Raw genomic sequence first — 14,845 nt, 5'->3', positions numbered from 1 at the left:
TATGGGAGCCACTAAATTCTACCCTAGGGGTGAAAGTACATCCACCTGATTTACAACTTCCTCCCAATGTAGTCTCTCAGAGGAAGTATATCTTCCCTGTGTCAATCTTAGCTGGTTTGGAGTATGAAAAGAATGATAACGATGAGTCAGGAATCCCTGCTACTAGTGATAAAATGGATCGTCCTTTTTTAGGTTATTTATCATAGCAATGACAAAACCATTCACGCTTTTGATGATAGAGAACTCAAGTGTTCCCACGCACATTGTGTCCTTATGTTGGATTTGTGCCTTGTTTGTTCATTACCCTTGTGGAAAAATTGGGAGAGGTACTGGATTCAGGATTAACTTGAATTCAGGACTAGACAAACCAGGTTATTCTAAACCAGTGCACATTGTCTATTTATTCCAGGTTGGGGTAATTTGGTTGAGCATGTACCAGCTCGGTATCCTTCGGAAATAAACACGTTTGTTTTCTGGGAAAAGAGGCTCAAATAATCACTAAATCAGAATCATACTGGATCTCACCCACATATATTGAAATGAGGCTAAAGGTGCAGAGTTATGCGGTCATTGTCTTGTGTGAAAAAAAAAAACGAAGGTTTCAGTGTATCACCATCATTAGGAGATGAAGATTTAGCTTGTCAACTTGCTACCTTAAGTGGCTTCCCTGGGGATGACAGACCTGTAGGTACAATGTTGGACTTCATCAGGATTGCTTGAAAAGGTCACAAAGAAACGTTTTTTTCTATTTTTAACGATACCTACAGAGGTCAAAGTGGCCTCTCCGTGTACATAAAGAATCATGATGGCCAGTTTGTGGCGACCATAGGGATACACAGTGCAGGTGGTTATCCAAATTCAGCTCTCAAAATAACAAATATTGTTTTCAGAACAGATAGTCAATTTATTAGTTACCTCAGTATTATTCTCATGTATTGACATATCAGAACTCTCTTTTTGTATTGAGACTAAAGGGCTCTTGTGCATGAAAGCTGGGAACACATATTCCAATATGAAAAACAAACAATATATTATTAATAAAATCAAATCATTCCATAGTTTTTTTAATTTGATAATTTGCTATGGATTTCCGTCACATGTGAACCATCTTTAATATAATCTTAATAGTATTGTCCAATTTGAAAAGCACATTCTGAAAAAGTACCCTTTTCCCCAGCTAAAGAACTTGACATGTTCAAGGTTTGTTCTGTTGCTCTGCAGGGTTTGGCTTGCAGAATGTCAAATATTAAGCATTTAAATTCTTTGTATTGATTGCAAAATTATTATGAATTCGTTTTTAAGAGGCAATCATTGTTTACTTTAAATTAAAAAAATAGAAATTATTGTACAAAGAAGTATATAATATTTCCCTTATATGTATTGATAAAGAACAATAAAAAAAAGAAGAAGAGTGAATTATTTACGTAATTGTAAGATAAATTTTCCCAAGGTCCAGGTTCACTTTTTTGTCAGAAATAAATTGACAGTTCACAAACCAGACCCTTCACTATTGCTGATCAATAAGAGTACCATCCATGCAAGATAGACCCCTTGTTTGGAAGCAGATTCAATTGAAACATGCCATCACTGTTGCTATGTACATAATATCTGCTGAAGGCCCTTCTCCATATCGACAGCTTACAACCCCATCTCCTTGAATGGAGGAGAAAGCATGCCTTTGTCTGCCATATGAAGTCTTGCTCCCCTAATTGATGTGGAGCTATAGTTTTAACTGGCAATGATTGGATGTTTCTGTAGATTGCTGGGCTTGAAGTGGAAATATGTCGAATGTTGTAGTGGCACCATAATGGCAACTCACAACACTTCAACATCTGGATCTTCTGGTTGGAGTGTCTGCCCTCAGATACACATTGGGAAATTGCTTGTGATTGTATTATGTAAAATCATTGAATAGCTGACTTCCTTAAGAACTTGTGTATCACCTCTGAAGTGAACGCACAGCTGTGTTAAAGACACCACCAAAGCTCTGTATGCCAATAACAGTCCAGGACCTTTATGCCATGTGTAAACTGGACTACCACTGCCAGTGCCCAAGGAATCTTGCATGAAATAGATGTTTTTGTCAGAGACACTGTCTACTCTCCTCCTCCTGAAATCCAAAGTGGTTCCTTTAGGCTTGTCAGCTGGATATCCACAAGTTGATAGTGGACGACCGGGTCAACTCTGCATCACTTAAAAGTGTCGCCATCCAAATCCATCATTACTGGAACCAGGTAAAAGAATTAAGCCATAATCATAGTCAGGGTTACCATCTTCTATAAATTCTGGTGCAGCCCAGAGTTGTTTGCCTGTTGCACTAAAAAACTATCTCTTTTTGCCCAGCAAAGAAGACAGTGATTTCTTTGCATATTTTCCACGAAGAAACACCGAATGAGCACTGGTTACAATAACTTGGTGACTTACAGCTGGTCTGGATATTAATCTTAAATCCATTTGCTAAATATTGCTTTCCTTTTACAGTTTCAATAAGAAGTTGGCATGTCCAGTTGTAAGGTAACAATGTACTGGTAACCACTTCCATTCTTTCTCTCTAGAACTGGAGAAATGTGAAAAGATCAGAACCAAAAAATGACATCTTGAAGAATGACTTGAGTGGGGGTTGAGACTTGACTACCCATTTTGTTCACAAAATATCTCTTTCTTTAACCAGTTTCTTCTCCAAACTGTTTACTTGTTATATCTGTAAGGTAATATAAATATAGATGGCTAAACAAATTTGAGACATCGCCACCACATACCATTTCTGTACGTTAGTAATAACTGCTGAGCAATAACCAGATGTTCACAAACACAATAGCTGTCATGCCATTCTAAGCTCAATGTAGCTTGATACCTGATATGTTACTATTGAATATAACACATTCAGCTTTAATGTCCCTTTCATTATCGTAGTACATTGTCAATTGTGGCTTGTAGCCCACACTTAGGGCAAGCCTCAAAGAATTCACTACATTGTTTCAGTAATATTATCCTTTACTGAATATCAAGGGAGTATACTGTATGTAGACCACAATAATGGCAGTCACGAGCAATCCTCTCATGCTGCAAATGATTACACAGGCCTATGCTATATGCAAATTTGTACATACATTGTAACCACATAAATTTAAGTTTGTTATAAAAATGAATTGAGATGCATGTGGGATAAATGTCCTTGTGTAAGTGATATGAAACTTGAGACATGCACACATGCATAATTATATATGTATATAGTAAACACTTGACAGAAGCCTTAGCATGATAGGAATGATTGTATTATATAAATTATATATTCATGTAGATGGTCTTTAGTGAGCTCTTATAATATGAGAATTACAACCCTTAATATTTTAATTCTACCATCTCAAGCAAACTTTAAAGTAGAATCAATGAATTCTGTGAGACAATGTGGTGGAGATTAACATGTCATACTTCAGCAATTATAAGGACATTTGATTCTCTGTAGAAGGACTGACTATAAAATGAATTTTGATATTGGAAATATGCCCAGATCTAGGATTAATTACCAATACAGAGCAGCTTGTAGTGACATATTTCTCTCTCTCTCTCTTTCTATCTCTATCTATATATATACATATATATAATTATTATATATATATGTGTGTGGTGTGTGTGTGTGTGTATATATGTATATATATATATATATATAGGTATGGCAGAACTGATTTTCTAAAAAGGAACCACTGTTAAAATATCTCAAAAACAGTTTTTGTATGCATACAATGCTGTATATACACAACTATTCATGGTAACTGTATGTATACAAAACTTTTTTAAAGATGTTTTAAACAATGGTCCCCTTTTCACAAATCAGTCAAACCAATAATGGTTTGGCCAAACGATCCCTTTTTTGCAAATCAGGTCACATTATATGTTGCTATTGGGTTGCAATGGGCAAATGACATCCCCTACTTCATAAACCGTCATGTTATCATGTACATGTAAAATTAACTAGAAGCCTTTACTTGTTGTTGACATGGCAACAACCCAACAAAGCATGCACTAAAGCCATACCAAAGGAACTGTCAATAATGCAATTTGTTATCCTAGACCAAAACAGGAAAGGGTAGATATCAGGATTCAACATTGTATTGTACATATAACAATGACTCTGTTGATCTGTTTGAGTCCAAAAATTCATGACAAAAATATGATTAAAACATTGAGTTTTCACATATACAATTATAACAAAAAACTTATACCATTTCTAAAAACTCAATATCTTCGTGGGTACTTTAAAAAATTGCAAAGAGTTAATTCTTTCTTCTTAATAACTTTTAGAAAAATCCATTAATTGGCCCTTGTGATATTCCTACTAATGTCTTTAAGGAACCTATATGTAACAACAAAAACAACAACCAATAAAGTATAAATAAACAAACAAACAAAAAACTTTTTTTAACTAGAAAAACAATGTCACCTGAGTATCAGGAAGTTTTTTCAAACCTATACTTCATTAGCAGTCTTGTCAGTGCCATCTTTGCTTCTATTTGAGCAAACTTCATTCCAAGACAATTAACGTGTGGACGCCCATCCAAATGGCATATAGCACATAGGATGACGATCTTCCTTCTCTTCAGGACTAAACCTGTAAATGAGCACAGGTTTATCTACATTGTCATCTTTAGTCTTTCTTCTAACCGTTCAGACGAAACCCGTTTCAGGTTCATCCCAATACTCTGATGAATAGTGGAGTTGTTGAATGGCAATATAAACGTAAGAGTTTCTTAGGAATTGTCACACCATTTATTGTGCAAGTCTTCTGTACAACACACGCGAGTTCTAATGGAGGGAATTGAAGCATCAAAAAATGCTAGTAACAGCCAATATACCAACAGCTGGAGGGCAGAACTCTTAGTGATTCTTGAATGACCCAGTCCAAGTATGTTATGTTGTGGGACGCATCATAACGTGTAGCATCCCTAGACTCAAACATTAACAATAAGTTATATAAGTCTTGCACTGCAACACCCCTTGTTTTTCTGGTAATAGTCCCTCATAGATTGACATAACTTATCTTGCACATCTGGGTTGAAGAAATGCGCTAATAGGTATAAGAACTGTAAAATGTCAGTAAGGCTACTTGTTGTCTCATAACCAGCTAAGATAACCCAATGCATATAGAAACTATTTTCCTCATCAATTATGCTTGTTTTCTATGGATCCTAATGTGTCTTGTCATCTCCTTTGGTTTAGCATCCATTTACAAGCTGTAGAAAATCTTTGTTCTACAAAAAAATTATAAGCAATTTATGTTAAGTTAGTATTCATAGAAGTGTCAGACATTAGTCTTCTGTTTTTGAACAAGTTTTAAGAAATTTACGAAGACGACAAAAATTTTTAAATACTCTGTGCTGTCGACCAAGGTAGTCCGGGTCAGGAAGATCAAAAAAGGTATTTGAGCTAAAGAAACACATAAAAATGGAATGAAAATAATGAAGGATTAAAGTAATAACTATTATTGAGCAGTTACATAGTAGAGTGTCAATCCATACAACTAGATTTAGTTCCAAACATGGCAAATATTCGTTCTGCTGCCTTTGGAAAATTCATCTCCTTCTCCTTTCAAAATGTCACTTCGTGACCCAAATGAAGTCGCGCAAAAGTGTCTCCATTGTAAAGGAATTAAACGTCCTTAGAAAGGTAACTAAAAGTTACATTGTCATACATCATTGTTACCACCTCCATAAGTCAACTACTCCCTTCTACTTTGCTTAGTTCCTCATTTTTTAAAACAGAGACCACAATGTCTCTCAATTATCGGTAAATACTACAACAGTTACTTTTAAATTTCTTAATGTCTAATAACTTACAAGCTTTAGTTTCTTTGCAGTGAAACATGAGTGATGATATTTCTTGTCTGTTTCCATTGTTCTCCTTCCATGAAAAATAAGTCAAGGTGGTTTATCATTACCAATTTTTCGATATAGCATACTGATTTGAACTATAAAAAAAATTAATCCTATGACACCAACGCGCCATAACAACAACATACACTTCTGGTCTGCAAATTTATCAAACTGTTTCACATTCGTTCCTTCAACAGGTCAGCATTGGCAATACAAAACCAAGGAGTGGCACAACATAATACCTGGTAATAATATACACCTATATTTGCCTATAAATAATTCTGAAAGATGTTTCCAAAAACTTTTCCTGTGGTTTTTTCAACCATTTTTTGTATGCTTCCCATTGACTCCTAAAAGGTATGGTTGTTACAAGTAAAACAGTTATAATAATACCAGTTTTTTTTTTAGTAGTTCATGTGTATTTCCTACAAATGGTTTGTCAGGAGGAGAGGTATGCCCAGTTTTTTTAAAGAACTGATAAGGAGCATAGAACAAATCTAGAGCACAACAATAAACTTATTATTACTACTATACCAAATGATGGCTTGACTTACTGGTACCAGGATAATACGGACAACTATCCAGCACCTAATATGAACAGCATTAGACAAAGGTAGAGTAATGAGAGAGAAAAATCTCTCTCCACTTTTCATTAGGCATTTTAACTCAGGCAAAAAGGAAATGCCAAAGTTATTACTATAACCTTTTTTAAGGCTTTTAAAAATTAGATTACATTACAAACATATAAGTATAAAAAACAGATTATCATATATGTTAAATATTTGTTAAGTATTTAAATAAAATTAATAATGAAGGCAATATTTACAGCTCAAATAAACAAGCTTATAGATAATCATTACTAAATTTTGTAATTTTTGTAATAAAAAACCACATTTTATGATAATATATAGGAAGCTCTCTCAAGTTTTTCAGAAGCAATAAAGTGCTGTCTACTAGACATTATTGTATATTGTAAGTGGGGGACCCAGCCCTTCACTTGTGCTTATATGGCTTCATTTTTTTTGCTTTTATTAAACCGTATGACCATGTCTACCTTTATTTGAGTAAATGGTGGTAGCATGTTAAGTGTGATGTTGTGTACATGTTTTAAAGAATTTATATTTAAATTATATTATATGTAAATTCAATTTTCAAAATAAGTTTAAAATGATTTTAGAAAATCAAGAATATCTTTAGCTTAAACCATAATCAGTAGGGTAGGCTAAGGGTTTAGTAAATCAACTCAAACAATAGTTGGTGTAGTTTAACGTAAAAAAATAGAAAATTGATCCACTCAAATTATTCATAAGTGAGTCAACAAAACACACAGTCTTTGATTTTTTGCCAACTTTTAAAAAAACTACATTAGAGGGAGTCCTTAGTGAAATTCCAACTTTAGTCTTAGTGGGAATCTTTTACAAAATAACAATAAAAGCAAGTGGTATTGTTTATGAGTCACTCACTCTGTTTCCAGGAGTTTTCTCAAACTAAATCTTTCTCAAGCATGAGCTGTCAAGTGCTATTTTATGCTTCTACCCGAGTACAAACCTCATTTCCAAGACATACGGGGACCCATCCAAATGGCAATATAACAATAGGATGACGATCTTCCCTTCTCTTCAGGAATAAACATTTTGTGTAGTATATTAGCATTTTTTATCATAGACTTAACACCTTCTAACCGTGTCTGGTCGAAAATCTCAGTTGTCTCCAAAACTCTGGTTGAGTAATGTAGATGATGTATGGGCAATGTAAACATAAGAGTTCTAGGGAATGTCACACCTTAATAATGCAGTCTCTGTGCAATAGCGCGAGTTCTGTAAGTTATTAATTATATAGTTTGAACACGTCTATTTTTCTATGTGACAGTGACTAATAGATATCAAGGTAACTCTAACATTTGCTAGTGCCACAAATATACTCCACACTGATCATATTGTATTTTATCCTTTTATCTCCATATTGCATACATCTATACACTATCACGGTCACCACTATAAAATATGGTTGAAGGTCCGAAATAAATTGCAATTATGTAATTATAATTTGTCTTTATTGAAACTACTCTACTACTACTCCCCTTACTGTTTAATAACAAAAACTCCCCCCCCCCCCCTAAAAATTTGTATGCACTTACAGGAAATTTTGATGGATTTCTAATAATTTCTAAAGTAAAACTGTTAAAATTCGTATTATGTACTAAAGTGAGCAGATAAAGTTAAAACTTTTAGACAAAATCAGGTGATAATACCATACCTAACAGCGGTGGTATAAACCTCAATGATTCTGAATCACCCAGTCCAAATAAGGGAATGTCAGAGAAGCTTCAGAAAGGGAGTGTCCCTATAAAGGTCAAAAAAACTGAGGTTATTATTTGTTAGTTCTTAGCCCTACTCTTACTGATTGTTTCTCCTGATAATAATCACTGGCACTACTCGATCCCACATAAATTGTCTTGATATAGGTAGGTTGAGTGCTAACAATACGCTGTGTATGTACGTTAGGCGCTACTTGTGGTCTCGGTATCCCGCCCAAAATAAAGCCATATGCACACTGAAACAATCTCACTCGTCATTCATGGTAGTGGATGAACTCTCATTTGAAGCGTCCATAACGAAGTTGAAGAAACTCTTGTGACTCTTAAAATAGAATAGAAAGGAATTATAATTTTCAAATGAGTTTTCTTACCATCGGATGTCTGATAGCAAACCGATTATGCTTGTTTCCTGTTCGAAAAAGTTGCAAGGACCAGACATCGAAAGCATTTTATTCGATTATACATTTCAATGCGACGACAAGGATCCGAAGTAGTGACATAGATCATTAAATGGTAGCTGGGCTATAAAAAATGAACAAGGAACGTCAAAGTATACTAACGATGTAGTTTTAATTACCTAATTATCGTGTCAAACCCAAATAACTTTATTGCTTCCAAAAGCAGCCAAAAGTACTCTGCTAGCCTCTGTGAAAATCATCACTTATCCTTTCAAACTGTTCACTGTCATGACCAAATGAAGTCGCTAAGAGTTGTTTCCCATTGTATATCTGCATTAAAGGTCCTTAGAAAGTTAAAGAAACCCAAACTAGATTACATTGTCAGACATTATGGTTACCATCATAAGTCAAACACCTGCCTTCCTACTTTGCTTGAGTTCCTACATTTTTTCAACCAGAGAAATTGTGTGTCTCTCAAGTGCTGGTATCATATACAGCAAATTTTGAGAATATTATTTTTTAATGTTTACTTCACAAGCTTTACTGTTTCGTAGCAGGAAACCATGGGAGCTGATGATCGTCCTTGTACTGTTTCCATTGTTCTCCTGCCCATAAAATAAGTCAGGTGGCATAATCATGACAATTTTTCGAAGAAAGAGCATCATACCAATGCAAAACATTTATTAAAATATAATCTTAATAAGATAAAACAACATACACTTTTGTCGGAAAAATTATCAAACTGTTTCACCATTATGTCCTTCAGCATAATTCACATCAGCAATACAGAACCATGGTGTGTGGCACCAACATAATACCTGTCAACACTCACAAATTATTATAATAATTTTCCATAAAAAAAGCCATAGGACTGGGAGGAAGTTGCTGTACAATGCATGTTAACTGATCTACACATCCTCAACTTTAACCATTAGCAATAATATTGGGTAATGTGAATTGTGTGAGACTTGTCCCCTGCCTGACCATTAAATGCTATCTCAATTTCAACAAAAGTTTACGAAATAACCATCTATATAATATGTTATTTTTCCACACTTACCAAAAGGACTTTTCCATGAGTTTTTTTAGTCCATTTCTCGTAAGTTCTTAAACTCCCTAAGCAAAACAAAGCAAGATCTATTAATTATGTAATTGATATATTATATTATACACATCGACCCTCGTCTGCAGTTATCATGGTATTTCCTATAAATGCAGTCACCGGACCGTGGATGAGGTAAACCGTTTTTTTAAAGACACTGATAGGATGCTGGCATATGCAAACCTACATCATATGAACCGTCAAATGATCATGATAATACTTTGCTTACTTGTCCCAGGCTACCCGAACAGTCAAGCTAGTATCCAACAGGAAACAGAATCGGAATGTGAGGGAAAAGAAAATCCAGCTTCGTGTATTCCAATATCAACCATATTGCCTAACTCTTGCAAGGGCTCTCATTACAGTGACGTCATATGTAATTTATTAAATTAAAATTAATTTTTGGAAAAAAAAATGATAAAAATAGAAATTTCAAGCAAAAAAAATCACTTTTAAGCGAATTTGTCGACAACTTTCAATAAAAATACCATCAACGGAACTTTGTTATACCAATGGCGTTTTTAAAGAGTAACCTAACAGTTCACAATAGTAGAAAAAAATATCATATTATAATCCATTTTAGTTACGTTACCTGAGTATCAATAGCTCTCTCAAACTTGTATTTCTTTTAGTATACTAATCAGTGCCATCTTAGCTTCCGTTAAACGCAAATCTCATTCAATACAGTTACGTGGACCCCATCCAAATGGTAGTGGCACAAAGGGTTGACGACCCTCCTTCTCCTTAGGACTGAACCTACTGTATACGAATGAATTTATAACAAATGGTGTCAAATGTACCGTTCTGTCGGAATATTTAGGTTGGTCCCAGTAATCAGGTGCAATAATGAATTTGTTAAAATGGCGATTAAAAACATTGCTTCCTTTGGAAAATTCTACCTTTATTGTACAAGTCTCATTCCAACATCGTACGGTTCTAAGAACATCATATAATAAATTTTTATATAATTTTATTTAAATATGTTCTATACCTTCCCCTGGTGAGTACATCCTTAATGGACTCCTGTATCACCCAGTCCAAATATTGTACATTCTGATCAATATCCTAAACAAGATGCCGTCCTAAAAAGGAATGTCAGTTATTGATGACCGAATATATAGTTTACTAATCTTGTGTAGCTAAGATGTCCTCCTGTACGAAGTGGGAGAGGCTGGCTAAGATTACTCATTGTTATGCTTCAGATACTTAGCAAGCTTTTAAGTTATTGAAAAGGTCTAACTTATTTAGTAGTCTCATGTAAAGGGAGGGAACCAGCCTTTGGACATGAGTTTGCCACAGTTCTTCTTCCCTTCATAGAATGTCTGGCTTCAATACTAACAATTTTGGGTACTTGGTTTGCCACTGATGTTTAGTAGAATGTTTATATAACAACTATGGCAATGAGACCAAGCTCTGTCTCCAAACGTATAAGTGCTAAAAGTTAAACTTTGCTAAATCTGAACAATTAAAATCACTTCAATTTAGCAGATACAATTATGTTAGGTTTAAAGGATTGCACTGTTCTATAGCAACACCACAGAAATGTATGTCATTTACTATGGTACTTCAGACGAAGATCTGGTTTTGATAGAAGTTATTGTGGCCGTAATTCGATTCAATTTATAATTTTACATCCTGGTACAATTCTTTTAATGCATATTGGACATACTTCATAATAAATGGAGTTATGCAGTGAAAACCCACATATGAACTTCCTCGTTTTCTTGGAGATAACTCTTCAATAGCTTGAAGTAAATGTCCTTGTTTTCAGGATTAATTGCTAACAGATAGGCCTGTAAATACCAGACAATTACTTGTATCTCATACCATCTAGTATAAAACCAATACTAAGAGAAACTATCTCTTCATCTGACAATGTCTTCTTTGAAGATGGAGCAGCTCTTCCTACTATCTTTCTGCTCTTGCCTCAAGCAAGAGTTTGAGAAAGTCCTTCTTTCTGTAAGAGTAATGGTTAGTTTTGGAAAATTTAACCATTGATTCCTTTGATTGTTTCTAGTGTGCTCTTCTACTTTCAACAAGTTGAAGGCAATATCAATGAGGTTTTAAATTGGCTTGCTACATTAATACGAGTCCAATATTTTAATTGACTAACATTATTAGAAAAGGAAGCTGAGCTAATGGAGAGGAGGAGAGAGGGAGAGAAGAGAGAGGAGAGAGAGAGAGAGAGAGAGAGACAAGACAGACAGACAGACAGAGAGAGATCAACATAATTATATTTCCTTACAGATGTTATTAGACTTCCCCATAACAGATTATGATTTACAAACAATCTAAACACAGAACCAGCTGCCTAAGTCATTTTCATCCCCCTCTCCTTTAATATATTCACTTGATGACCAAACTGCCGGTTGCTAGGATGTCTCCATAGTGAACTGACCGAATATCCTGTATGTCACAAATAATGATAATACTATAACAAAGTGGAACTACCTCCATATCTACAACTACAATCATTCTTACATACTTCTTTTTTTTTTTTTTTTTTTTTTGTCAGCTTATCAAGTAAAGAATCACAGCTTCTTTCAACTAGTGTTATCATCTAAATAAAAAAGAAAATATTTAAAAAAGATACTATTATGCTGTCACCCAGTTTCAGCTTCCGGGTAGCAAAAAGCAGGAGTAATAATTGGCCTTGTCCCTGGCTTCCATCTTTCAGCTTTCATTGTTACAAGGTCAGGAGGAATGTGCCTACGCGCAGCTCTGAAAGGGATTCTTGAACCGATCTAAATGTTGTGTGTGATAGAGAGATAAAAAGCACAACAAAACTAATTATAACCATACAACGCCTCTCAAAAAACTTGTCAAATTCTTTCACCATAATCTCTTTTAACAAGTCTGGATCGCAATACTAAACCGAGGAAAGGGATCCAATATAATAAACTATTTAAAGATTTACACACACAATAAAAATATTCCACCGTATCTATTATAACATACCCACAGACCTTCCCATACTCTTTAATCACATTTCTTTGTAAGCTCTCTAGAGCACCCTATAAGATAAGAAACTGGTATTGAAAGCCACACCCATAGTTTTTGTACAGCTACAATGGTTAGCAGCTACATAAAAATGTTACATACTATTTCTGTATTTGACGTGTATTGTCCAACAAATGGCGTCACAGGGAGGATGAGGTATACCGAGTTTTTTTAAAGAACTGATAAGGTGCGTAGTCAAATCTATATCAATAATATTGTATTGTTAATGAAATAATCGTTATTACAGACCATTACTTTGGACCAGGGCTAACAAGACGACAACTAGTAGCAGCATATTGGAATAGTAAGAGAAAAGAAGGCCTCCATTGATCAGTCATACTTAGAAAGTGTGATATTAATTGCGTGGGTGTAATAAGCATTTAGAAAAATAACAGTAATAAACAATAATTATGAATTCAATTCAGCAGGTTTTTCAAATGTCTAAAATAGACTCAACTGACAGCCTGTCTCGGTGGAACAGCAGTCCAAGCATTTTCTAAAAGTTGTATAATTGATGATAGAGCTGTAAGAAAACTGACATCATTACATATCATATTTGATTTGTTTCACTGACTTCATTCCTCGTGCCAACTAGGTGATATAAAAGGCCTTATATTATTTTAGGCAGACAACTTCTCTCATGGATGGTAACTGTAGGTCCAGGAGGAACATATCTTATTCTAGTGAGCCAAATATTTTTGTGTTGTGCCTGGATGACAAATTTAAATGGTTGGTGTTTTTAAAAGAATACAAAAGCTTACAATGAAATAAATTCCCATAAGACATATCAAAAAGGACTAAATTGTCTGCCATCTTGTATTCTGAAAATACGTCAAAGTCCATCCTTTCTTTAGAATTCTCAGGACTCATATAACGTTTGTGTGCCTATCAATAGAAGAAAAATAGATTCAATATAATATTAGATATTAACATACCACCGTTTTGTTGTAAAATTGAAATCAAAATCAACATGATTGTCCACCTGCTCTTCTTACAGCTATACCACCAAATCACACAGGCATAGTGGTGTCATCTGATTTCACAAGAACATGTATGAGATTTTATGTCTCTGTGAGCTATGAATGCTTGGAGGAGAAAGAGGAAAAGAAGAGATGTAAAAGGAAAGAGACAAAAGGGGATGAGGGGAAGGGAGTACACTCTATTAGCATTCAATAATAACATACTGATGTTATGAAGGTAATTGAGCCCTATGTCAAAGATATTGCCATATTCAGTGCATGGTCAAATTCAATTAGTGGAGATGTTTTAAAAATTTCCACAAATTTCCTTTACTGTGATATTGGAAAACTAAACACTATCTAGAAGTCGTCTGTAATAAAATAAAATATAAATTCCATCGGTTTATTGCAGTAGGACTTACATCTATAAGCTCTGATAAAAAACATAGAATATTTTCATGCGATAAACTGCGATTTATTAATGCTTCTCTTTTCAAATGATCTTCATCGTACATAGTTTTTTACAGCAAAATGTTTCTCCATTACTGTCTCTCCCTAAAAAAACCAGATAAGTCCACACACAGTTACCACACATCACACACTCATCACACTCAGAATCAAAATTAAAACTGATTAAATCAAAATGACTAATTTTAAAATATTTTTAGTTCAAATAAGTTCTTTAACCCTTAAATTAAATTTTCAGCTATAATTTAATTAATTCACTGTTCTTGGTTTATTCATATAAAGTAATTTATTATATATCCACTCATGACACTGATAGATAATATTCAATAGACAACAATGGATACTAACTACTTGAGTATCAGTCAATATCTATTAAGTATCTATTAGTATCTATCTCATGAGGATACCTATAAAAATGTCTCCACAATCCTTTAATTATATATAAATCTTACAAAGAAAGGCTTATCATGACCAAATACAGACACACAGTCAAACTCACCTAGCCAAACTTTATTGTTTTTTAGTACGAGGCAATTACTGAGACTTCAGTAACGGAGATATTTTCTTGAAGCTCAATATGTTCAGGTGAATTTCCTTCATAAAGATGTGGGAGATTCAGGCTCTTTCGTTTTTGAATAGTGTGGTGTCGTGGGTGGTAACACTTCTGAACATTGTTTCTTTGGTGATATCTCCTGGACTTTGAGGAGGCTTCATAGGTGATACCTCTGGTA

Source organism: Gigantopelta aegis, unplaced genomic scaffold (assembly GCF_016097555.1).
Source record: "Gigantopelta aegis isolate Gae_Host unplaced genomic scaffold, Gae_host_genome ctg2132_pilon_pilon, whole genome shotgun sequence".
NCBI classification, from domain to species: domain Eukaryota; kingdom Metazoa; phylum Mollusca; class Gastropoda; order Neomphalida; family Peltospiridae; genus Gigantopelta; species Gigantopelta aegis.
This window is presented reverse-complemented; position numbering follows the sequence as displayed.